This window comes from Aquarana catesbeiana, linkage group LG02, assembly GCF_042186555.1.
Source record: "Aquarana catesbeiana isolate 2022-GZ linkage group LG02, ASM4218655v1, whole genome shotgun sequence".
Lineage (NCBI taxonomy): Eukaryota > Metazoa > Chordata > Amphibia > Anura > Ranidae > Aquarana > Aquarana catesbeiana.
The window spans coordinates 512,673,081-512,698,531 of NC_133325.1; the positions used below are offsets into that span (position 1 = coordinate 512,673,081).

The 25,451-nt window shown below is 44.4% G+C and overlaps 1 protein-coding gene across 1 annotated transcript in view; it reads right to left on the reverse strand.

Moving 5' to 3' along the window:
- Nucleotides 1–25,451, reverse strand: part of LOC141128475 (C4b-binding protein alpha chain-like) — a gene marked incomplete in the record, with an annotated part of 860,616 nt that overhangs the window by 258,788 nt on the left and 576,377 nt on the right.

The following is a 25,451-nucleotide window of genomic DNA, read 5'->3' on the forward strand; positions in this document are numbered from 1 at the left end:
TTCCCTTCACTTGCCCTAGAGTTCGGTCACTGATGAAGATCTGGAAGAAGGCCAAGACCATATTGGGCTTGACGGGCTATCTCCGTCAGACCCCTATATGGCAGAATAGATTTTATACATACCGGACTAGAATGCCTGACCCTTCAATGTGGGAGAGAGCCGGGGTTAGATTCCTCACCCAAATACTAGAAGGCTCGATCCTAAAACCCTTCACCCAGTTGCTAAATGAATTCCCTGCACCCAAAGGGCATCACTTTCAGCATATACAACTACAACAGGTCATTCGATATCAGAGCAGAAACTAATTTGCAGCTAGAAGACTCTACATTCCTTGAATCCATATACTCGGACCCGGAGAAAAAGGGAATCATCTCCAGAATTTACATTCACCTCCTGTCACACATACAAGCCCCAGACTTGCTACCATGCAGAGAGGGATGGGAGCGAGATGTAGGTCCCATAGATGGGGAGCAGTGGAGTCAAATCCTGGGAGTGGGCACAGAGTATACCGCACTCCTATACAATTACATAAATGGGGTAGACGTGATACTCCCATATGTCCCAAATGCCAGGCTCACCCGGGGGATCTTATCAACATGCTTTGGAGGTGTCCCAAACTAGTGAGGCATTGGAGTGATGTTCTCGCCTGAATAAATGGTGTTTTTCAGGTCCAGCTCGAGCCGGAGCCACTGGTATGTTTATTGGGCAGTCTAGACGAGGACCTGTACCTTTCCCCGGTATACATTGCCCTCATGAGACTTTTATACTTAGCTAGGAAGCTGATTGCCCATTTGTGGCTGTCGATGCGTACACCCAAGGAGGCGCAGTGGATACAAATGGTTAACACCACTCTTATCGGTAAAAAAAACACTTATCAACATAGAAAATCACCAAAAAAATTCTCCAATATATGGCAGAACTGGTTGAGCTCCCCGGAAGTGGCCCCGCCCCAGCTGGCCCTTGATAGGCTACTGTTGGGATAAATGGATGAATGATTATATGATTATATATTATATGCTATAGAGTATATCACAGAGAGAACTTTACATGGATGTCAAATATGAGCTACGGTGAAGCGTCAATGGTTGGTTTGATTCTTGTCTGTTTATTTCTTAATTTAGTTTTTTTTCTTTCCTCCTTTTTTTTTTTCACAAACTTTGGTAATGTGTAAAATTTAGACCGATGGTACTCCAGTTGTATGTATTTAAAATGTCATACATATGTTTTACGTATTATGTAATGCCATGTGTTCTGATCAATAAAAACCTTTTTGTTGATTAAAAAAAAAAAAAGTGTATTTTTTACAAAAAAGATTGTCTATGAAAAACCGCTGCGCAAATACCATGAGACATAAAAAAATGCAACAATCGCCATTTTATTCTCTAGGGGCTCTGCTAAAAACAAATATGTAATGCAAGTAATTTTCTCTAATTGTACAGTACATGATGTGTAGTCATAGACCATGGGATATCCCCAAGAAGTAAACTGAGGGGTGGGCAACAACAGCAAAAAAGCCCACAAAGAAACAAAAAACAACAGACTCCAAATTTTTAGATGACAAGCAAGCATCTGTAGAAGCCCTGGAAATTCAACCATTAAAAATGTGTTAAGTTATGAACAAATGACAAGGTGGCAGCTTTGCAGACCTGTGAAACAGATGCTGAAAAAAATCCTAAACAGATTTGGTGGAGTGGGCTCTGGTAGGAAAGGGAGAAGCTCTGGAATGAGCTGCCTGAGCCATCTAGTTATGGTGGGAGAGGAAGCAGGATGACCTCAGGATGATCGGTTTTTCAGAAGTTACAGTCAGGCAAACCCTAACTGCTCTGACCATATCTGGACTGTCCAACCAGGTCATGAAACATATTCATCAGCTCAATAAGGTGTAACTGTGGATGACCAAATTGAAGATTTTGGGAAGCCCCTGACATTGCATGATCCAATTTATTTTTTAGTGTGCGAGCTATAAGCTCTTTTCAGTCTTCCATAAGAACCGGTCCCTGGAGCCAAAAAGGTTGTAAAAGGTTGGAGACTGCTGCTTTAGAGGGCTAGGCTTCACCTGTCATGGTGGACATACTCCTGAAGAGGTATTTAGGGTCTGGGAACCATGGATATGGACAATGGCCCTAGACCTGTATACCACCCTGCAACTACAATAACTACACACTTTGTATTAAATGCACAAATCACTGTACAAATCATTAGTAAGTACTCATCTGGAATATGCAGTTCAGTTTTGGGCACCAGTTCTCAAAAAAGGATATCAGGGAACTGGAGAAAGTGCAGAGAAGGGCAACCAAACTGATAAGAGGCATGGAGGAGCTCAGCTATGAGGAAAGATTAGAGGAACTGAATCTATTCCCTCTTGAGAAGAGGAGATTAAGGGGGATATGATCAACATATACAAATACATAAGTGGTCCATATCGTGAACTTGGTGTTGAGTTATTCACTTTAAGGTCATCACAGAGGACTAGGGGGCACTCTTTATGTCTAGAGGAAAAAAAGATTTCATCTCCAAATGCGGAAAGGTTTCTTCACAATAAGAGCTGTGAAAATGTGGAATAGACTCCCTCCAAAGGTGGTTCTGGCAAGCTCAGTCGATTGCTTTAAAAAAGGCCTGGATTCTTTCCTAAATGTACACAATTCAACTGGGTACTAACATTTATAGGTAAAGGAAAATCTGATTGCCTCTCGGAAGATCAGGAAAGAGGTATTTCCCCTGCTGTAGCAAATTGGAGCATGTTTTGCTGGGGTTTTTTTCCTTCCTCTGGATTAACTGTGGGTGTAGGTTTGTGTATATGGGATTGTATTTTTCTTTTTTGGTTGAACTTGATGGACTTGTGTCTTTTTTCAACCTGACTATGTAAGCACTTAATACAGGATACAGTGCCTGAAGCAAACATTAGAAGCTTAAAATGGATGTAAACCCACTTTCATCCTTTCTAAACTACTGCCATAGTGGTTATCTCTAAGGATATACATGCATGTATCCTTACCTGTCAAACGTCTCCCCTCTGTCTGTTATGAGACCCAAAAAACTGCAGATTCTGTGGATGGGTCTGTTGTCCAAAGCTTGGTGGGTGGAGTTGTGATGTCAGCAGACTCTCCGCCTACCTCTACACTCCCCTTGTCAACATGCATTTTCTCCTGTGTATTTCTTACGCTGAACTTCTGATATGATCACTAACATCCAGTCAAAACCCAGAAAAGTCACCACATGACTTCAGCATGCCCAATAAATGCTGAGGTGTGGAGCAGCCAATCCTGGGAGAGCTGGAGAAGAAAGAAGGAGGGGATCTGAAGTACACAGAATATATCCCTAAGGCTCCTGCATGAGATATGTAAATCACCTGTCACTCACAGCAAGGGGAAAGAACTGACTACTATTTCTCTGTGTGTCAGTTTTTATCTCACTGAAAAAAGATAGGACTGCTCAGAGCTGGATTAACTCTTTGTGGCAAGACTGGGCACAGATGACATAAAATCCTATACTGTACAAGGTGCAAGCCTTAATTAAAAAAAAAAAATCGGGTTTACATCTACTTTAAGAGAAAGAAAATATAAATGGTTAAAAAAAGGCAAATTTTCCAAAGGAGAATAGGTCCAACAACAGGTCAGGGTTATAGGATTTGCTCTGTGGGCAGGCCTAGCAAGGCTTTTTTTTACCAGTGTCCAATCACCTGTCCTGTGCCCTTTACTGTACAATAAAGATAAATACCATATGCTCATTTGCTGCTAAATACCTTTTCCCTGCAGACACGGTTTTAGTGTTTGAAGCAGTATTAAAACCAAAAATGTAATATATTGCAGCTTACCAATCATTAGATGTAGTGGCTGCATTAGTTTTCTATTTTTAGGCTTTTCCCTTCTATTTTCACTAGGTAATGTAAAGGTTGCACACCATCTGTGTTAGAGTGCCCCCACTCTGGATAAATGAGCACAGGAGGCACCTTTGGACAGCAGCATTGTCAGTCTGGGGGAAGGGGAGTGTTAAATGTACTTGCAGATTTATATACACTAAAAATTGAAGCCAAACTCCAGCTCACACTGCAGTTACACAGGCAATTACAGCAACATTTTTTTCTCTTTTGGCATAAAAGTTTTACATAAATAAATAAAAGATGATCATTGTAAGCACCCCTGTCGATGGTAAATAGTTTTTCCTGACAGCTCCTTGTCAGCCTACTACTGAGTATGCTCCGCCCATACCCTCACCTGCAGAACCTAACTCATAAATTTGACTCCCACCCCCAGGCCGGCGTTCCTCCTCACCTAGTAGGACCAAGCACCCTGAACCTCTCCCCTCCCGTCCAAGGATTTGTTATCTTCTAACATTTACATTCTTCCCAAACCCAGCAAAGCCCCATCCCAATGTAGTAGCTATAGGCCAATTTCCCTGTTGAATTTGGACATAAAACTTTTCGCAAAAGTTCTAGCCAATCGATTATCCCCTCTTTTTCCTATGCTGATCCGCAACGATCAAGCAGGTTTTGTCCCTGGTCGTAATGCTAGGGAAAACACCACAAAGACAATTCACCTCATCTCATATATCCAGCAGCATAAACTGAAGGCTTGTTTACATTCTTTTGGTGCCGAAAAAGCCTTTGACCGGGTTAATTGGCAATTTTTACATTCATTTCTGTTGCAGATAGGTTTTGGCAAAACCTTTGTGGACAAAGTTATGTCCCTATACTCCCGGCACTGGTCAATGGCTCACCCTCTGAACCTTTTTATATTTACAATGGAACGAGACAGGGTTGCCCCCTGTCCCCGCTACTCTTCGTTATTGTGATAGAACACTTGGCTCGTGAGATTCGACAAAATGCTTCCATCGTCAGTATTCAAACTCCCTCCACTCATCACAAGCTTTTTCTTTATGCTGATTAATCTCTTAGTTTACTTACAACAACCCCACATATCATTGCTATCGCTCCTGCATGAATTCCGCCGTTTTGGGGAATTCAGCAACTGTAAACTTAATATGTCCAAAATGTAAGCCCATAATATCTCACTCCCAGATTCCACTATTTCTCAGCTAAAATACAACTTCCCCTTCCAATGGTCACGTAAAAGGCATTTCCTACTTAGGCGTTATTATCCCACCGAATATTTCCGACCTATATCCTCTGAAGTACTCTCCGTTATTGACTTGCATCCAGAAGGAGTTAAACCTTTGGAATGTGTCCTCTCTACTTTGGTTTGGGCGCATCAACACAGTGAAAATGGACACACTCCCAAAGCTACTCTACCTTTTTTCAGACCGTTTCTATACGTGTGCCCAAGCAATTTTTTGCCTCTCTGTGCTCCATATCCAAATGCTTTATCTGGAATAGGGGGCTATCGCGTATCGGTTATAAACTACTTACTCTCCCAAAAGTTCAAGGGGGGAAGTGGGAGTCCCAGATTTTTAACTATACCATAAGGCATCTGTTTTGGCACAAGTGTTGGATTGGTTCCCCTGCCCCTTCTCCAAGGCTTCTGCGATGATAGAGCAATCCCCTGTCAACCTTAGGGCTCTTTGGGGTTACAAGCAAGACTTTCACAGGTTTTCAATCTTCGTCTCCCCTGACCCTCGCTGCCCTACACCTATGGTATAAAAAGGGTCTTCAGACTCTCCTGTCCTCAGATCCATCCCCCCTAATGGTGCTGTTCGACAACCCCCATATTGGGAGGGCTGCCACGATCTGTCTGTACTGGACAACCCGTTATCACTGCTGATAACGATGATTGGCTCATGGCCATCCACTTATCCTCCTTCTGTAAGAGACTATTTACTTCCTCCTGTATACACCACCCTTTGACTGAGTACGAGCGGCTGTGCTCCCTTTCCGAGACTCCCAGAAATCTCCTTTCCTAGATTTATAATTTGCTTCACACATTGATGCACGATGGACGTCCATCGTATACTGGAACATGGTCCGCGGTTCTGGGAAAGGAGATTACGAATAAAGATTGGCAAACCTCTGTTGATTTTATACACAAGTCCACGATTTCTTGTTATGCACAAGAAATTTTTTTTTAAATCCTACAGATGGTACAGGGACTCCCTATAGCTAAATAGGATGTTTCCTCCTGTTGGAGATGTGGCTCGACAGAAGGAAATTACTAAATGACTTACATATCTGGTGGGAATGCAGTGGGATACACCCCTTTTGGTCCAAAGTTTTTGCCTTTCATAATAAAGTATATCAGGACTCCCTCACACCAACCCCAGAAATAGCACTTTTGTCAATACTTCCGGGCTCGATCTAGTCTCAGAAACGCAGCTTGCTACGCTTCTTCCTTTCTGCAGTGAGACAATTGATCCCCCTATATTGGAAAATGGACAAGTCCCCCCCACTAAAAACAAGGGAACACTTAAGAAGAAAATTGCTGCACACCCCGAGTGAATCAGAAAAAAAGGAATTGTCCCCCAGGAAAAGGGGTTGTCTAGGCAGCAGACAATGTAAAGGGGTGACACTCAATTTAAAAAAAGATAGGATGTAGAGGGAGATGAAACCTACATTGACATGTGAGGAATAAATAGGAAGGAAGGATGGGGGATGGGAAAAAAAAGGGAATAAAATTAAAATGGGGAAAAGGACAGGGAAGGGAAAGAAGTGGGGGGGGGGGGACAAAAAGGGAAGGGAAAGGGGAAAGACAAGGAGAAGAGAAAGGGAAAAATGGAAAGAAAGAAAGAATAGGAAAAAGCTGAACATAAACAAAAAGAAAAGAAAAAGAATGGAGGGAATAGTGCAGAGTGAACACTGGTGAGAGTGGGAGGTGAATTATAGACAAAAGGGAAGTGCATGGTGGACAAAATTGTGAAATGAAAACCAACACTGGTGAATGGAAAACGTGAGGACGTGGGAGAAGATAAAAGTGGAGGGTGAAATAACCAAGTAAAAAAGTGAAAAGTGGAGATGATAGAGTTAAAGAATGAAAAAGTGACAGTGAGTGGTGACAGAGGAGCAAGGAAAAGAGAGCAAAAGATGCCAAAAAACAGTGAATAAAACCTGTAGGTTTTTTTCTTGAAAATGCAAGTCCTGTGAGCAACACACCAATAAAGAAGGAACAATATTTGTGGTTGCACGGAGTAAATTATTGAAGGCAGAATACTGCCAGATCTAAATTAAAATTGTTAAAAGTAATTGTGTCTATATCAAATATTAGGGGAATGCGAACCGTCGGTGCAAGAATGTGCAACGTTGGGTCCGAACCTAAAAAGTATAGAGAAATAAAGTGGGTTACCTCTCACAGAAGTGCTCCAAAGTCGATGAACTTACTGCTAGAGCGGTGGGGATCAGATGAAGGATCCCACAGAGAATTACCCACATTAAGTATCAAAGACTTGATATCAATTGTTGCTGGAATCGGCTGCAGGTGCACGTCAGCTAACCCCACCCTACTTACCTAATAGGGACAGTGCCGATGATGTCTGTAATCCATCGTAAGTTGCACAGTTGTGCTCGGCCTTCCCCCCCACCCCCCCTTTGGGGTTTTTGATGGGCCGGAGGGATTTGGGCTGGGACCGGATGGTGGAGGTCTTGTGAAAGCTTCAGATTCAGGAGAAATGGCTACACACATGTGATTGGTAACTATGCTTTAAATTGTTTTGCATCTTTATATCTATTATACATAATTTTATACATTTGCATTGATCCAATTTTCATGCATGTAAATCTTTTCTACAGTGCATACATATCCTCTGAAGAAGACCTGATGGGGTCGAAACGCGTCAAGATTTATACAAGTGCTTGACTTTTGTATAATTGTGTATAGTTTTACATGCGCTTTTAAACATCTCCTGTACCATAGCTCATGTTTTTACTTATAGTAGGTGAGGTTGAAAAAAGACACAAGTCCATCAAGTCCAACCTATGTGTGTGATTATGTGTCAGTATTACATTACATATCCCTGTATGTTGCGGTCATTCAGGTGATTATCTAATAGTTTCTTGAAGCTATCAATGCTCCCCGCTGAGACCACCACCTGTGGAAGGGAATTCCACATCCTTGCCGCTCTTACAGTAAAGAACCCTCTACGTAGTTTAAGGTAGAACCTCTTTTCTTCTAATTGTAATGAGTGGCCACGAGTCTTATTAAACTCTCTTCTGCGAAAACGTTTTATCCCTATTGTGGGGTCACCAATACAGTATTTGTAAATTGAAATCATATCCCCTCTCAAGCGTCTCTTCTCCAGAGAGAATAAGTTCAGTGCTCGCAACCTTTCCTCATAACTAAGATCCTCCAGACCCATTATTAGCTTTGTTGCCCTTCTTTGTACTCGCTCCATTTCCAGTACGTCCCTCCTGAAGACTGGTGCCCAGAACTGGACAGCATACTCCAGGTGCGGCCGGACCAGAGTCTTGTAGAGCGGGAGAATTATCGTTTTCTCTCTGGAGTTGATCCCCCTTTTAATGCATGCCAATATTCTGTTTGCTTTATTAGCAGCAGCTTGGCATTGCATGCCATTGCTGAGCCTATCATCTACTAGGACCCGAAGGGCCTTTTCCATCCTAGATTCCACCCGAGGTTCTCCTCCCAGTGTATAGATTGCATTCATATTTTTGCCACCCAAATGCATTATTTTACATTTTTCTACATTGAACCTCATTTGCCATGTAGTCGCCCACCCCATTAATTTGTTCAGGTCTTTTTGCAAGATTTCCACATCCTGCGGAGAAGTTATTGCCCTGCTTAGCTTAGTATCGTCTGCAAATACAGATAGTGAACTGTTTATCCCATCCTCCAGGTCGTTTATGAACAAATGAAATAGGATTGGTCCCAGCACAGAACCCTGGGGAACCCCACTACCCACCCCTGACCATTCTGAGTACTCCCCATTTATCACCACCCTCTGAACATGCCCTTGTAGCCAGTTTTCAATCCATGTACTCACCCTATGGTCCATGCCAACGCACCTTATTTTGTACAGTAAACGTTTATGGGGAACTGTGTCAAATGCTTTTGCAAAATCCAGATACACCACGTCTATGGGCCTTCCTTTATCTAGATGGCAACTCACCTCCTCATAGAAGGTTAATAGATTGGTTTGGCAAGAACGATTCTTCATGAATCCATGCTGATTACTGCTAACGATATTCTTATTACTAAAATCTTGTATATAGTCCCTTATCATCCCCTCCAAGAGTTTACATACTATTGATGTTAGGCTAACTGGTCTGTAATTCCCAGGGATGTATTTTGGGCCCTTTTTAAATATTGGTGCTACATTGGCTTTTCTCCAATCAGCTGGTACCATTCCAGTCAATAGACTGTCTGTAAAAATTAGGAACAATGGTCTGGCAATCACCTGACTGAGTTCCCTAAGTACCCTCGGATGCAAGCCATCTGGTCCCGGTGATTTATTAATGTTAAGTTTCTCAAGTCTAATTTTAATTCCGTCCTCTGTTAACCATGTAGGTGCTTCCTGTGATGTGTCATGAGGATAAACACTGCAGTTTTGGTTACTGAAGCCCCCCGATTCACTCATGAAGACTGAGGAGAAGAATAAATTCAATACCTTTGCCATCTCCCCATCCTTTGTAACCAGATGTCCTTCCTCATTCTTTATGGGGCCAATATGGTCTGTCCTCCCTTTTTTACTGTTTACATACTAAAAGAATTTCTTGGGATTTTTTTTGCTCTTCTCCGCTATGTGTCTTTCATGTTCTATCTTAGCCATCCTAATTGCACCCTTACATTTCTTATTGCATGCTTTATAAATTCTGAATGCTGAGGATGATCCCTCAACCTTGTATTTTTTGAAGGCCTTCTCCTTTGCTTTTATATGCATTTTTACATTGGAGTTAAGCCATCCAGGATGTTTGTTCGCTCTTTTAAATTTATTACCCAATGGGATACATTGGCTAATGCCCTTATTTAATATGCTCTTAAAGCAAACCCATCTCTCCTCCGTATTCTTTGTTCCTAATATTTTATCCCAATTTATGCCTTTTAGCAAGGTTTGTAGTTTAGGGAAGTTGGCTCTTTTGAAATTCAGTGTCTTTGTGTTCCCTTCATGTTTCCTATTTGCGTGATTTATACTGAAACTAATTGACCTGTGATCGCTGTTACCTAAATTGCCCCGTATTTCCACATCTGTTATCAGGTCTGTATTGTTGGTAATCAGTAGATCTAGCAATGTTTTATTTCTAGTTGGTGCGTCTACCATCTGACCCATAAAATTGTCCTGCAAGACACTAAGGAACTGGCGAGCCTTAAATGAATGCGCGGACATGGAGGAACAGAGGCAACTAACCATGCACCAGAACGCAGTGAGTACACTATATTGTACACAGCAAGCACAGGGTCTCCCTCTCCATGCCACCTCTGAACAAAGACTGTGGGATTTCCTGCAGCAGCTACCCACAAGAACTGACCTAGAATCAATTGTTCAGAGGATGGAGACAGCCTTAAAGGGAGAAATACAATCTATCAGACAGGATGCAGTGGTGCTGGACTCCCGTGTCACTGTAGTAGAGCAGGAGCAGATCACTGTGTCACAATCTGTGCAAACCCTACAGACATCCCAAGCCGAACTTACTGACCAAATCATACAGCTGCACCTACTTCAGGACGACTTGGAAAATCGCAGCCGCAGGCAGAACATCAGGCTAAGGGGCTTACCCGAAAGTGTTCCAAACTCAGAATTGCGCTCATCAGTGGTTAATGTCTTCAACCGTTACCTAGACCGCCCGCCAGACTCTGAGATCATCATTGACAGAGTTCATAGGACCCTGGGCCCTAGACCGGATACATCTGATAGACCAAGAGACATCCTATGCTGTTTACACTCCTTCAGCCTTAAAGAGGATATATTACAGCAGGCTTGGAGGGTAGGAGTCCTGGAATTTGATGGTGCAGCTGTCCACCTTCTGCCAGATGTTTCCAGAAAAACCCTCCTTATGCGACGATCGCTCAAACCTCTCCTGGATGGTCTTGGGGAGAAAGGTCTGACGTACAAGTGGGGGCACCCATTTCACCTTATAGTTCGTAAGGGTCCAGATACCTTCTCTCTGCGCCACCCTTCGGAGCTCCCAGACCTCTTCTCCTATGCCGACATGGAGCCGTTCCCAGTGCCCAACTGGCTGCTGACAGTTATTGCCAAAGATCCGATGCGCCAAGCTCTCCCGGGTAGACCACAAAGGGCCCACTACAGTCGCCGTGGCCGAGGGAACTACTCTCAAGTTAGACGGGCGGGAAACTCTCGCTCACAACCCCCGAATGCAGAAGCGTTGGGCTGAACCTTCACACGCAAATTGCTGACACGCACCCAGATCAGTTTTGCCTTGTTTTTCTTTTTTTTTTTTTTTCTCAGGTTGAGTTTAAATTACTTCTCGGTTGTTTGATGACATGTCAGGAACATTATGTGTGAGGCTCGCAAACTAGAGGCCCTCCAGCTTGACATTCAGCACACACTGGTCCACGACGAAAATAGGCCTCCCCTAGGCATCGATCATCCCACATAATAGTTGGCTTGTTTCTAATGTGACAAACCCAGTACTACGCTTGGTACCTTCAACTCGGACCCATTGCCCTCAAAATACAACTGGAACAATGCTTCCTAGCCTACACGCAAGAGCAATTTCTCTCCCTTTTTTTTTTTTTTTTTTTGTTGACCACGCCCAAAGTATTGGAATAATGCTGACTGCCTAATGATGAAACCGTAGACATAACATTGTATCATTTGCCATAGAGACTATACGTATTCATGTTCCCTATGATGACAAGTATATAAATATGTATATAACTAGGGATATCTATGTCCTAACGAGGGGTTTTCTTCCTCTTTTTTTTTTTTTTTTTTTGTGCAAATGTGAGCAGGTAACTGTTTCTTCAACTAACACCTTACACTTTTTACAGGTTGTACACCATGGTTAAAGTCTTTTTTGGGTTCCGCTGAGATGCCGTGGCCCTGATGTCTAGATTTGGGCGCTGTGTGGCTCCGGGGTTGGGACGCGGGACCGGTGCTGTCCTAGTTTAAGTTTCAAGTTTAGTTTTAGTTTTAAGTTTTTTTTTTTTTTTCCCAGCCGGGTAACAATAAAGGTGCCTTAATGGCTGACCACAAAGGCTGCGGGGGCCCATATGGCCGGGGCCCGGAACTCAGCTGTGCCTTACCACTCCCCGTACTAGGCACACTCTGCCCAGGTGGCAGTAGTTTCTCTCTGCGGAGTTTACATTTTGGACTACTAGATCTCTTCTCTTCTTACCTTTCTTCTTCTTTCTCTTGTCAATCTTCCCCCCCCTTTTTTTTTTTTTCTCCCTTCACCCATTTCCCTCCCCTCCTCTCCTCCCCTCCCTGTGCACCCCGGGAGTTAACGCAAGTTGACCTGGACCTGGACAACATGACTGTCAGAATCCTCTCATGGAACATAAAGGGGCTGAACTCCCCGGAGAAGCGTACTAGCTGTCTCGCCGAGCTCTGGAGGCAAAGAGCGCATATTGCATTCCTCCAAGAGACTCACTTTAGGGCAGACAGGATACCTAAACTAATTAACAAACACTTCCCAACGGCCTATCACAGTCCGTCTTTGTCCTCTAAATCAAAAGGGACGAGTATACTCATTTCTAAATCCCTCCAATGGCAATTCCTCGAGGAGTTCCGTGATCAGGAGGGTAGGTTCCTCCTCATAAAAGGAAAAATTTGTTCTCAGACCTTCACTCTCACGAACATCTACCTTCCAAATTCAAATCCCCTCCCCACCCTCGAGGCTTTCTTATCCACTCTCGACTCCTTCCTTGAGGGAACACTTGTCCTAGGTGGGGATTTCAACTTAACATTGGACCCCCATAAAGACTCCTCCTCGAACCTGTCTTCCCTCCCTAGGGGAACCCGACTTCGCCTAAAAGATCTTTTACACTCACACCAACTAATCGATATCTGGAGAATAATGCACCCTCAAGAACGGGACTACACCTTCTATTCCACCGTTCATGGGTCTTACTCCAGAATCGACCTTTTTTTCTTAAAACACTCAGCCATCCCCATGGTCACCAAGACGGACATAGGTCATATAGCACTTTCCGATCACGCTCCAATTCTGTTGGAGATGTCTATTTCACAAGCATCCCCCAGGACATCCACGTGGCGACTTAACGAAACGCTCCTAAAAGACCCAGAGATTGCCGCTGACGTCCTTCGGGAACTCAAGTCATACTTTTCTGTCAACAAAGATTCTGTAGACAACCCAGCCATTGTATGGTCAGCACATAAGTGCGTCATTAGAGGCATACTAATCAAACACGGTCATGCGGCCAAACAACGTCGTGTTAAAACCTTGACTGACCTCTTAACGCAACTTCACACTTTGGAACGTCAACATAAGAGTCGGCCCGATAGTGCTGCCGAGACGGAACTTGTCCGTCTTCGGGAAGCTATACGAGACCATTCCATGTACGAGGCGAAACATGTACTACTAAAGGCCCGGCGTTCTTTTTACGAATACGGCGATAAATGTGGTCGGCTATTGGCCCACGCCATACGTGCGAAGCGCTCTCAGACATACGTGCCCGCTCTTCTCTCGTCATCGGGCTCCAGAGTCCATTCGTCCCCGGAGCTGGCGGATACTTTCCGTACTTTTTACTACAAGCTGTATAATTTGGATCCAATTCCCACCCCTCAGTTGCTACCCCAAAAAACCCTAGACATTTGCAAATATCTTCAAGAGACTGACCTTCCTACGCTGACGACTGAAGAGCGAGTAGACTTGTCCAAACCTATTACCATGGAAGAATTTGCAGCCGCAATAGCTGACACCCAGCCCGGTAAGGCTCCTGGACCGGATGGTTTTACCCTCCCATATTACAAACTATACCTGGACACTTTGGCACCTTCATTCCTTGCAGCCTTTAATTCTGTGCTAGACGGACACAATCTCCCTGCTGACATGCTACGCGCATCTATATCTGTGATCCCTAAGCCGGGTAAAGACCCACTACTATGCGCCAATTACAGGCCCATTTCACTTCTGAATTGTGATATGAAACTTTTCACTAAAATCCTGGCCTCCCGGATGAATGCCTTATTACCACGTCTGGTCGGAATAGACCAAGTCGGTTTTATTCAAACTAGAGAGGCCAGGGACAACACCACCCGGACACTGAACATCATAGAAAAAGCGAAGCGTTCCCGAATACCCTTACTGCTCCTTTCTACGGATGCCGAGAAGGCTTTTGACATGGTGGACTGGACCTTCCTTCGGGAGACACTTAAATTTGTGGGTATGCCAGATTCCATCCTGTCATGGATTTCGGCCATCTATGAGAATCCCACAGCGACTGTCCGGGTAAACGGCTTTGACTCCAGCCCTTTCTCTATCTCGAACGGCACCAGACAGGGCTGCCCCCTGTCTCCAATGCTGTTCGTCCTCTCCCTGGAACCTTTTCTACGCCACATCAGAAGTAACCAGTCCATAAAAGGCATCCAATCGGATCAATGCCAACACAAAGTTGCGGCTTATGCCGACGACCTCTTGTTCTACATTACCGAGCCCCTCACCTCTCTACCCTCCTTGTTACAGGAGCTAAAACGTTATGGCACCCTTTCTAATTTTAAGGTCAACTTACAAAAATCAGAGGCCTTAAATGTATCCTTGTCAGATTCTACCATTTCTAACTTACGCCCCTTCTTTCCATTCAAATGGGCTGCTCGCTCAATACAATATCTAGGAACAAAAATCTCTGCAAAACTACAAGACATTGTCACCCTCAACTTTCAGCCCCTTCTATCTACGCTCGTTGCTGATCTAGAGAGATGGAACTCTCTGGCCCTTTCCTGGTTCGGCCGCTGCAATATACTTAAAATGAATGCAATGCCCAGACTCCTGTACTTATTGCAGGCGCTGCCCGTTAAGATACCTCAAACATTTTTTCACGCCGTTCGCTCACTATACATCAGATTCATCTGGCGTGGAAAACACCCACGTCTTGGCAGAACACTCCTATTAAGACCAAAGACTAAAGGCGGTCTCGGATTCCCAGATCCAGCTCTATACTATACCGCGGCACATATGACCAGAGTGGTGGACTGGTGCCGTCACAGTGATTTGAAGCTCTGGGTCTCGCTGGAGCGGGAGGCAGCCAGAGCCCCTCTGGCGGGACTACCTTGGGCTGGGAAAACTCCTGCCACCCACTTGACCACTCACCCACTGATTGGACCAACTCTTATGGAACTGAAGAGGTTTTTCCATTTAGCCTCATTAAGAAACTTTCCATCCCCACTGACGCCACTTATTGGTCATCCGGATTTTCTACCTGGCCTCACTGACCCGTCCTTTCGATCACAAGCCCCGAAGGGGCTCATGAGGGCCTCCACGCTCCTGCGGTCCTCCGGTTGGCCAGCTACAGAGAGCCTGCTCTCAGGTCGGGCTCCACTTCGGTTGGACCACTGGAGGATAAATCAATTATCCCACTTCCTTGGCTCACTGCCCAAACCAAACCACTTTGTCAGAGAGCTCCACTCTTTTGAGGAGCTCTGTTTGGGTGAGGGACCGATTCGGAGATCCTTATCAGCCTCCTACAAATCCCTCTTGGAACTGCACGCCACAGAGGATCCCCCATTCTTAGCAAAATGGGAGAGAGACTTGCAAGTCACCTTCACAGAACCCCAAAAAGAACGAATACTCTTTTTCGCACAGAAATCCTCTATGTGCAGCAAATACCAAGAGACCGCATATAAAATAGTGACGCGCTGGTACAGGACCCCTTCAGTGTTAGCCAAGATATTTCCTTTACAATCTGACCGCTGCTGGCGTTGTAACCTACATCCAGGCACTCTAATACATATTTTCTGGGACTGCCCTGTACTGAAAACTTTTTGGCAGCCGGTGCTTAAGCTCATACAGAAACTCACGGATATCTCCCTTCAGGATAATCCAGCTGCGGTTCTTCTTAACCTTACTCCCCTGTCAAAGAAACGTTACCACAAATCCCTTCTCAAGCATCTCCTTAACGCGGCCCGGGCTAGCATTCCACCTCTTTGGAAGCAACAGTCTGCGCCAACGGTGGCCCAATGGTTTGCGAGGGTGAAGGACATTGAGCAGATGGAGGATCTGACCTCTGCGTTGCGGGACAGGTCAGAGGAACATAAGTCCAGATGGTTTCATTGGAACCTTTTTCGCTTCTCCGACGAGTTCCACCAATACCTGTCGGGGTCCATCGTCTAGGATTCCCGTGGACAGTTCAGCATTACCGAAATTGGCTCCCCGGGTGCAAACGTCTCTTCCCTCCCCCCCCCCCCCCCTCCCAGGAGTGTTGTTTTATTTTTAATTATTTATCTTTTATCTCTCTTTCTTCTTCTCTTTCCTCAGTCTTCTCTCTCTAACTTTACTATTTCTCTCTCTATAAAAAAAGATATAAAAAGTGATGGGCACAGATGTTTAAGTTTACATTATATTAGACTTCGGCGAGTGGTATCTTAGTCTAACTGAATAATGACCTTCACTCACATTTAACTGTTAAGTTTCTGACTGTTATACTTGACGAGTTCATTACAGTTTAAATGCAATGCGAAGCTACCGTTATATTTGTATCTGTGTCATATCTTTAAATAAAAAATTAAAAAAAAAAAAAAAATGAATGCGCGGTTCCCTCCGCCCAGTCTATGTCTGGATAATTAAAATCCCCCATTATGATAACACTTCCCATCCTTGCTGCTAATCCAATTTGTGATAGGAGATCCGTCTCCACTTCCTCCCTCAGGTTAGGGGGCCTATAGCATACTCCCAGTATTATTTTCCCCTTAGCTTCATCCCTTTGGAGCTCTACCCATAAAGATTCCACCTCCTCCCTAGCCCCCTCAGTGATGTCATCTCTCACATTCACTTGTACATTATTCTTGATATATAGGCATACCCCTCCCCCTTTTTTACCCTCTCTATCCTTGCGGTATAGGGTATACCCTTGAATGTTTGCCAGCCAATCATGAGAGCTGTTGAACCAGGTCTCTGAAATTCCCACAAAATCCAAATCCTCCTTGTACAACAGAATCTCTAGTTCACCCATCTTGTCCGCCATGCTCCTGGCATTAGTGAACATGCCACATAGTTTAGACCGGTCGCATATTGTCCTCGTATTGGGTGTTTCAAGATTGCAACTAGGACTTGCTACTATACTCACCTTGTGTTTTTGTGCTTTGGTTAACCTACCACTAATGCCCCCAATACTATCCTCTGGAATATCTTCCGCGCTGGCTATCACTGTCTCTGGACCCTCCCCCCCATCGCCTAGTTTAAAAACCCCACTAACTTTTTGGCCATCTTCATTCCCAGCAGATCTGCACCCTCCTTATTTAGGTGCAGTCCGTCCCTTCTATAGTACCGGTTACCGACTGAGAAGTCGGCCCAGTCCTCCAGGAACCTTTGTCGCCATGTTCCAATAAAATTAATCTTTTTTAAATTGAATGTCACCCCTTTACATTGTCTGCTGCCTAGAAAACACCTTTTCCTGGGGGACAATTCCCTTTTTTCTAAGTCCTCCCCACTAACACCATTTATGATGCTCAGTTATTATGAATGGACAGAGTCAGTAATTGCATTCAGAAAAGAAAGGAGCTGGTAAATTACCGGGAGATGAACACGGAGGAGCGGACAGAGGGAGAGTGGAGGATGGGGGACCAGAGATGAACATGGAGGAGCGCATGGAGGGGGACCGGAGGAGGACGGGGGGTCTGGAGATGAACACGGAGGAGTGCACAGAGGGAGAGCGGAGGATGGGGGCACAGAGATGAGCATAGAGGAGTGCATGGAGGGGGACCGGAGACGAACACGGAGGAGTGCACAGAGGGAGAGCGGAGGACGGGGGCGTGGAGATGAGCATGAAGGAGCGCATGGAGGGGGACCGGAGATGAACGCAGAGGAGCGCACAGAGGGGGAGCGGAGGACGGGGGTGGGACTGGAGATGAACAGGAGGAGCGCACGGAGGGGGAGTGGAGGAGGACGGGGGGGACCGGAGGAGCCCACGGAGGAACACAGAGGAGGACACAGAGGGGAGCCAGAGGAGGATACAGGGTACACTTAGGAACAATCGGTGCGGCTTTCAGCTGCTTTATTGAAAGCCACACAGGGAGATCTGTTCCCGAGTGTCCAGGTATCTGGTGAAGCATCGGGAGTACTCCTGCAAATACTCGGTATTGGGACCGATACTAGTATCGGTATCGGGACAACCCTATTATAATCAATTAGAATATATTCCTAACTATTAAAAAAAATTCTCTCTACCTCGTCATTGACTGGCTATTGGGGAGGTTGGATCCCTTCCATTCTACTTTCTCTTCCCTTTTTTAGGTCGCTCTAGGCCTTAATCCCTTTCTTCCTTTCTCTTCCTAGACCATATTTTCCTCTCCCCTCTTCCTTTAACCATACATGATCTCATACCTTGTCTGTTTTATAAGTTTATCAAGTAAAGCTAATGTCAGTGACATGGCTGTTTCTTCTCCCTACAAGGTTACTCTGTACAATATTTCTTGCTGCCGGTTTGCTGCAAAGCCATGTGCGTCACCTCATCCTAGTAGCCAGTCACTGCAAAGAAGGTAATGGGGCACCATTCAGGTAAGAGTTTTTCTTTCAGGTGTATTAGAAGTGAACTATGGGCTCTTGCCAATGAGTCCCTCCGGAATGGCAGGCATCATACACCGCCTTGGGCCTGTGCCACTCATGCCTAGGCAGGCAAGCCCTGTATGTGGGCCATATATACTAAAGGAGTGTTTCCACTGACCCTGTGAAAAGGGTTACCAAGCAGTCCTCTTTAGACTTTTCTAAATAGTAGATATGGACGAACATGACCGCAAGAATGCTGCTTAGTTCAAGCAACCAAGGATAAAGATGACAACACCTAACAGGTTGTCACATTCATTAAGACTGTGATCATTACACTCTGAAGGAGTGTTTCCACTCATCCTGTGAAAGGGTTACCGAGCAGTCTCCAAGCCTTCCCAGGCAAAAACAATCCTCTTCAGACTCTTCCAAAAAGAAGATATGGATAAATATGACTGCAAGAATGTTGCCTTGTTCAAGCAACCAAGGATAAAGATGATGACAGGTTGTCACATTCATTAAGCATGTGGTCAAAACACTCTAAAGGAGTTGTTTCCACTCACCCTGTGAAGGGACAGGATCCAGGAAATTGGCACATATCTCCTACCTAGCTTGTATAAAGTACGGGTTGTCCAACCTGCTCCGCTGGGATGTGGTCCCTGTGTTCACATGCTAAATGCATCGTTTATTAGGGAGCCCCTCTGCTGGTCTCTGGGGCGGCATATGAGGTGTAAATCACTCTTAAGGGGGAAGCCGTGCAATATTATGGCTGGAGTGGACACTTGCCCTAATATTGCGGAGATACTAAGCTTCCTTATGGATGAGGCACTGCACTACTGCTTAATAGTCATTGAATAAGCTCAATGTTTTTTTGCGTGCCTTCTGCTTCTGCAGAAAAACAAATGCCAACCAAATAAGGTAGGAGACAGTGCCTATCTGCTTTCTAGGCAAGCAGCCCTCTTCAGACTCTTCCAGAGAGAGACGGGGATGAACATGACTGGATGAATCCTGCCTTGTTCAAGCAGTCAGTGATGGAGATGAAGAGGACCAAAAGGTGGTCACAATTCATTAAGCATGTGGTCAAAACACTCTAAATGAGTTGTTCAAACGCCCCTTGTGCAAGAGTCATCTGTTCTGGCAAGGTCCAGTTTTCCTTCCAAAACCAGTAACTGGTCTCAAGAGCTTTCTCAGGCCAACCAACCTTCAGACTCTTCCAAAGAATAAGATGCAGCTGAAGATGACCTTTATTCAGTTTTTCCATTGAGATGGCTCAAGATAGAAGGAAAGCAGTGGAAGTATTTTTTCAAGTGCCTCCAAAGACCGTTTTGCAATTTCCCTATGGTGACTGAATTAAGGCTCATTCTAGAAGAATGGAGCAAAAAGCATGTTTTCACACCAGATTTTAGAATTATGCCTTTGTGAAGAGAGCAGTGTCCAGCATTTAGAGTCACTCCTTTTGGTCGGTGTGTTCCTTATGGAATTGACCAGATACATTAACTTTACCATTAGAAGATGATGTGGCCCTCAAGGAAGAACTCATTCACTGAATTTGCTCATAGAAGATGAAGCTTAAATTGACAGCAAGGTTCTGTGATTGTGGACAGTCTGGCTTCCTGCCTCAAGATACACATCTGAGTTGGCGGTTGGCTAATAAAGAACAGGGTCATCTGACCCCTACACAGTCCTTCTGTAATTAGAAGACCTACTAATCATGGTTCAAAGTATGCCTTTCTCTGCTATTAGAGAACATACCGGTGGTAAGGTACTGAATTGTCCTGGTGTTCCTCTCGTCACCTGTCAGCGTCTTCATGCTTGGTGACTATCGGGACCATGGTCTCTCCTGTCCTTCTGTTGAGTGGCTCAGTGGAGAAGATACCCTTTACAGGGGTTTTTCTTCAACAGTGGATATGCATCAAACTATTTATATCTCACAGACACCAAGTACAAATCATTTCAGTTGTCAGACAGTGGCACAAGGTCAAGATCTCCATGCAGCTCCAGAGAAGCTCACGTAAGCAGCCTGGATTTTGAAAAGCGAAGGTTCGCAAATTTAGATTGCTCGTTGAGAATGGTAGATGCCCTCATGACAGCATGGAAGAGCAGCATGAACAAAGTCTTCAACAAAGTCTGGCAAAATTCCAGAAGTTTTTTCTCTAGGGAGGCAAGAGTTTGTCAGGTCCTCGGTTTTCTTCAAAGAGATCTCGACATGGGCCTGAGTGCAAGCACACTCAAAGGACACATTTCTTCCACGTCGACCTTTAGCATGATTCAGTGGACCTCTTCAATTCTTAAGGCCGTAGTAAAGCTAAGGCCTCCCAGGGCCCCCACGTTTCTACATGGGACCTCACATTAGTACTCAACTACCTGCCTGCTCCAAAATCCATAATGGAGTTGTTGCTATGGGAATTGACGTTAAATGCTGCTGTAGCAATAACTCTAGGTGGAGCTGCTGGTTTAAAGCGGGCTGTTACCTTCACTCTCGATACCTCTGTTTCACCGGCACTGGGTCTAGGGTTCCGTTGAGTTTACATCTGAACAATATAAGCACCAAACACTTGAGTAGGTTTTCCAATGCTTTAATGAACAAGTAATAAAGGAAGTAGCAGGAAAGAGGCAGAAGGAAAGTTGCAGGGAAGCTCAAATACATTTCCTTAGTATTCTTTAGAACATTCTTTGGAATTGAACACTTGTAGTTGAATGCGCTCCCCTTGTGGGATTTAATCTTTGCCTGCCTGGATAGGCCTCTCTCAGTTGCCTAGCAGCCAGTACGCAGCACGAACAAAAGTCTCTGCCACAGACTTATTTGGAATAAAACCCGTACGATCCTCTGTCACAGGATGTATTGGTTTGCGATGAATGTCAGACACAGTACTTGAACCTTTAAGCCAACCCGGCAGTACTATGCAGTAAGATTACTTCAGGATACGTCCTCCAACCAAGTCACCAGGCCCCTCTCCAGACCAGCACTCTGCATGATCCTTCCATGACGGGTCCTCCCCTGGGATCTCCTCGGTTGTCCAGCTTCTTCACTCATGATAGACAGCTCAGGACCATTCCTCTGCTGCTATGGTAGGCCCAGACAGGCTTCTGGGCCCACCCACACGCTGCAGCGATGTGGGCCTCCGGAATGGAGGACCACGAGGTCCAGGAGGGCCAGCAGGTGGCTGAAAAACGAACCCCTATACATGGCGTCTGTCCCATAAATACCCTCTCCCAGAATGCAACTCGGAGGACCACCTCCACCGAGTTATCTCTGGGACAGAGGAGCACTCATACGCTTCAACACGTTGCCTTTCCAACACCAGCCCATGGTGACGACACCCACCGGCACAGTGCGGAACTACACGCAACTCAGCCAAGCTGGAACAGAGGCAAATCTAACTTCCTCTAACAAGTAACCCACAAGATTTACCTATCAGCGGTAGATTAAAAATCCAGCGCTACACTGCTTTCCTGGTAGCTAAAGCCTCAGCTAGGAGGGTCTCTGAGTTGGCGGCTCTAGGGTATAAAGAACCCTATACACTAAGTCCTTCCTGGCAGACAGCGTTATTTTGCTACCAATGCTGGATTCTATTCCAAAAGTGGCCTCAACATTCCATCTAAGTTAAGAAATCGTGTGACTACTTTTCACCTGGAAGATGGACAAAATATCCTTTGGATGTCGGGGAGACACTGAAGATGTATATCCATGCTACCCCAACTTTCAGGGCATCAGATCGCCTGTTTGTGGTTCCCAGAGGTTCACGCAAGGGGGCCAGAGTTTCGAGCAGAGTGATTGCTTCTTGGATTGTGAAAGTGATCTCCCTTTTATATAAGGATAGGGGGTTGGCCCTTTCAGAAGAAGTGTCGCAACCTCCTAGGCAGCCGCCTGTAGAGAATCAATGAAGTCAATATGCAAGGCGGCAACGTGGTCATCCATACAAACCTTTATTTCTCATTATCACATAGATCTGTCATTGTTGACAACTGTTAATTTTGGCAAAATGGTTATCTCGTTAGCGGGAGGCCATGATTAACCCTAATTTTTGTCTCCATTATGCCACCCTGGGTAGCCAGTTAGTTCCCAGTAGTAGGCGGACACGGAGCTGTCCGGAAAATTGAATATCAAATACTTACCGCAATTTTCCTTTCAAGTTCCAAGTCAGCACAGACTCCCACCCAGGTGCAGAAATCGAGTTATGGAATGCCGGCCTGAGGACAGGAGTCAAATTTATGAGTTAGGTCCTGCAGGTGGGGTATGGGCGGAGTATACCCAGTAGTAGGCTGACATGGAGCTCATCAGGAAAGGAAATTTGATATTCAATTTTCTGTTGTCTCAACACTCTGATAAATTTACAGAAGAGCTTGTTCTGTTAAAAACAACAGACTTATGTTTCATGCACACAGGGCGTTTGCATTGTTCCTCAGAACGCCAGAACTTTTGGCAGGAGAAAAGCTGCTTAAACAACTAAAGCCACGCATTGTACATGGGTTAAGGTGCATCAAGCGTTTGAGCGTTAATGGATTCTATTGGCTAGGATAATAATTTTTTTATTTTAAAATTTATAATCAGTTATAGCAAACTTTTTTTTTCCTTTTGGGATAAAGGTTTTACATAAATGAAAGCTGATCATTTTAATCCACCCCTGCTAGTGTTAGATGGTTTGTCTAATCTCTAAAATTGATACATTCCGGAAGAGAAAAACAGACTTTTTGGCTGGATCACCAGATGAAAATAGAAGAAAACCTAAAAAGAAAACTGATGCAGTCATCACATAAAAGAATTGGTAAGCTGCAATATAATAAATATAATATAGAATATAATAGTGGTAGTTCTGGCTTTTTTATATCACATGATGGAAACCCAACACTTTAGTAAAAAGATACAGTACAGTGAATTTTAGGGCACATAAATACAATATATTACACAATTATTTTATCAATTATAAAAGATCAGGTTGTGTTGAGTTGAACATGCGTAACCCAACATGCGTAAAACTGCGTGCACCCGTGAAACAGCGGCAAATTTTGGTACCCTATATTTTCCATAGGTGACACTTTAACAGCTCCTACAGCTCCATCAATTTAGAGTTAACCATAAAAAATGTGCCTAGAATTACTGTTCTCACTGTAGCAAGATAAGGAACATGTTGCACAATCAACGTTTTTGTGCGCAAGCACCCTTGGAGCGTGCATTTACGTTGATACATGCATGTATGTGGGGGTGGGGTTAAACTTTTTTTGGGAGGGTCATTTAAGTGCTTGGGTGTAACTTTAATTTTTTTCACATCGCATAGAATAAAAAAAAAATGTGATGCATTTTTTGGTGATAGGTTCTTTTTAATGAGACATCAGAGGTCTAAAAGAGCCTCTGAAACCAATGAAGTGCAGATCGCACTGCATGAGTTTTTTCCCCAGCCAAAGGAACACAGGGACCCGTAGGCTACGTTTTACACATTGCTTCCGGGTTAATAGCAGGAACGTGGAGATCAGTAAATGGACGTTCATTAGTCTCCCTCCACTCTGCCCGGCGGCACGCGCTCTGCTGCTCCTGGTTGACCCTTAGACCAAGTAGGCAATTTGTACAGAGAATTTAACCAAGTATCCAAAAAAAAATAAAAATAAAAAACCCGAAGAAACAGATATTTAGCCTCTTACCCAAGAGGTAAAAGAATAGGTGTTCTAACCACTTATTTTGCTTCCTGTCCCTATTAAGAGAGGTGGCACTATCTCTTGGTGGCTGTCATTCAGGAATGGCAAAAGTTAAATAAATATGTCCAACAAAAAAAAAAAAAAAGATTGCTAGAGGTAAAAGTAGTAGAAGACGCTCTATGGTAAGCATGAACTGTCCATTTGCCAACTGTCAGCTCCACTATGTATTGTGAGACTACAAACCCAAAATGCATGCAAAATGAATATTCTGTATTACTTTTTATAAGCATGGCCCTGCACCTCCATAACTGCTTAGGATCAGTGACTAAAAGTATGGAATCCAGATTATCAGAGAGACAACCGGACAACTATATAACTAAAACATATTTTTCTCTCATAAAACAAGCACTTTAAGTCTGACAGGATAAAAATGATGATGCCTTTTCATACCTGGTAATAAAGCACTATTTTTAAAAACTGGTTTATATTAAAGTGGTTGTAAACCTCAGACATGAACTATGAACAAAGCATATCCCTCTATATAGTGTGTACTTGTCTCAATTAGCACTAAGGGGTTGATTTATCAAAACTGGAGAATGCCAAATTTGGCGCAGCTATGCATGGTAGCCAATCAGCTTCTAACTTCAGCTTTTTCATTTAAGCTTTGACAAAAAAACCTGGAAGCTGATTGGTTCCTATACAGAGCTATACCAGATTTTGCACTCTTCAGCTTTAGTAAATCAACCCCTAATGCCGCGTACACACGAGCGGACTTTACGGCAGACTTTGCCCGGCGGACTTTTCAACGTACTTTACGACGGACTTTCTGAATGAACGGACTTACCTACACACAATCCACCAAAGTCCATCGAATTTGTACGTGATGACGTACGACCGGACTAAAACAAGGAAGTTCATAGCCAGTAGCCAATAGCTGCCCTAGCGTGGCTTTATGTCCGTCAAACTAGCATACAGACGGCAGACTTTTCGACCGGACTCGATTTTGACGGATTAATTTAAAACATGTTTCAAATCTAAGTCCGTCCAACTTTTGAGAAAACAAAGTCCGCTGGAGCCCACACACGATCGAATTGTCCGACCAAATCCCGTCCGCCGGGCAAAGTCTGCCGTAAAGTCCCCTCGTGTGTACGCGGCATAAGTGTACTTTCTGCCTGATGCTCTGTTCCTTTGCTATGAGCATGAATCACTTCCGACAAGTTTTCCTGTTATCAAGAGAAAAAAGGTGACAGGGGAGGGACCTCCAGCTGATTGACAGCCTCAGCTTTGTTCCTGTGTGCTTTTTGAA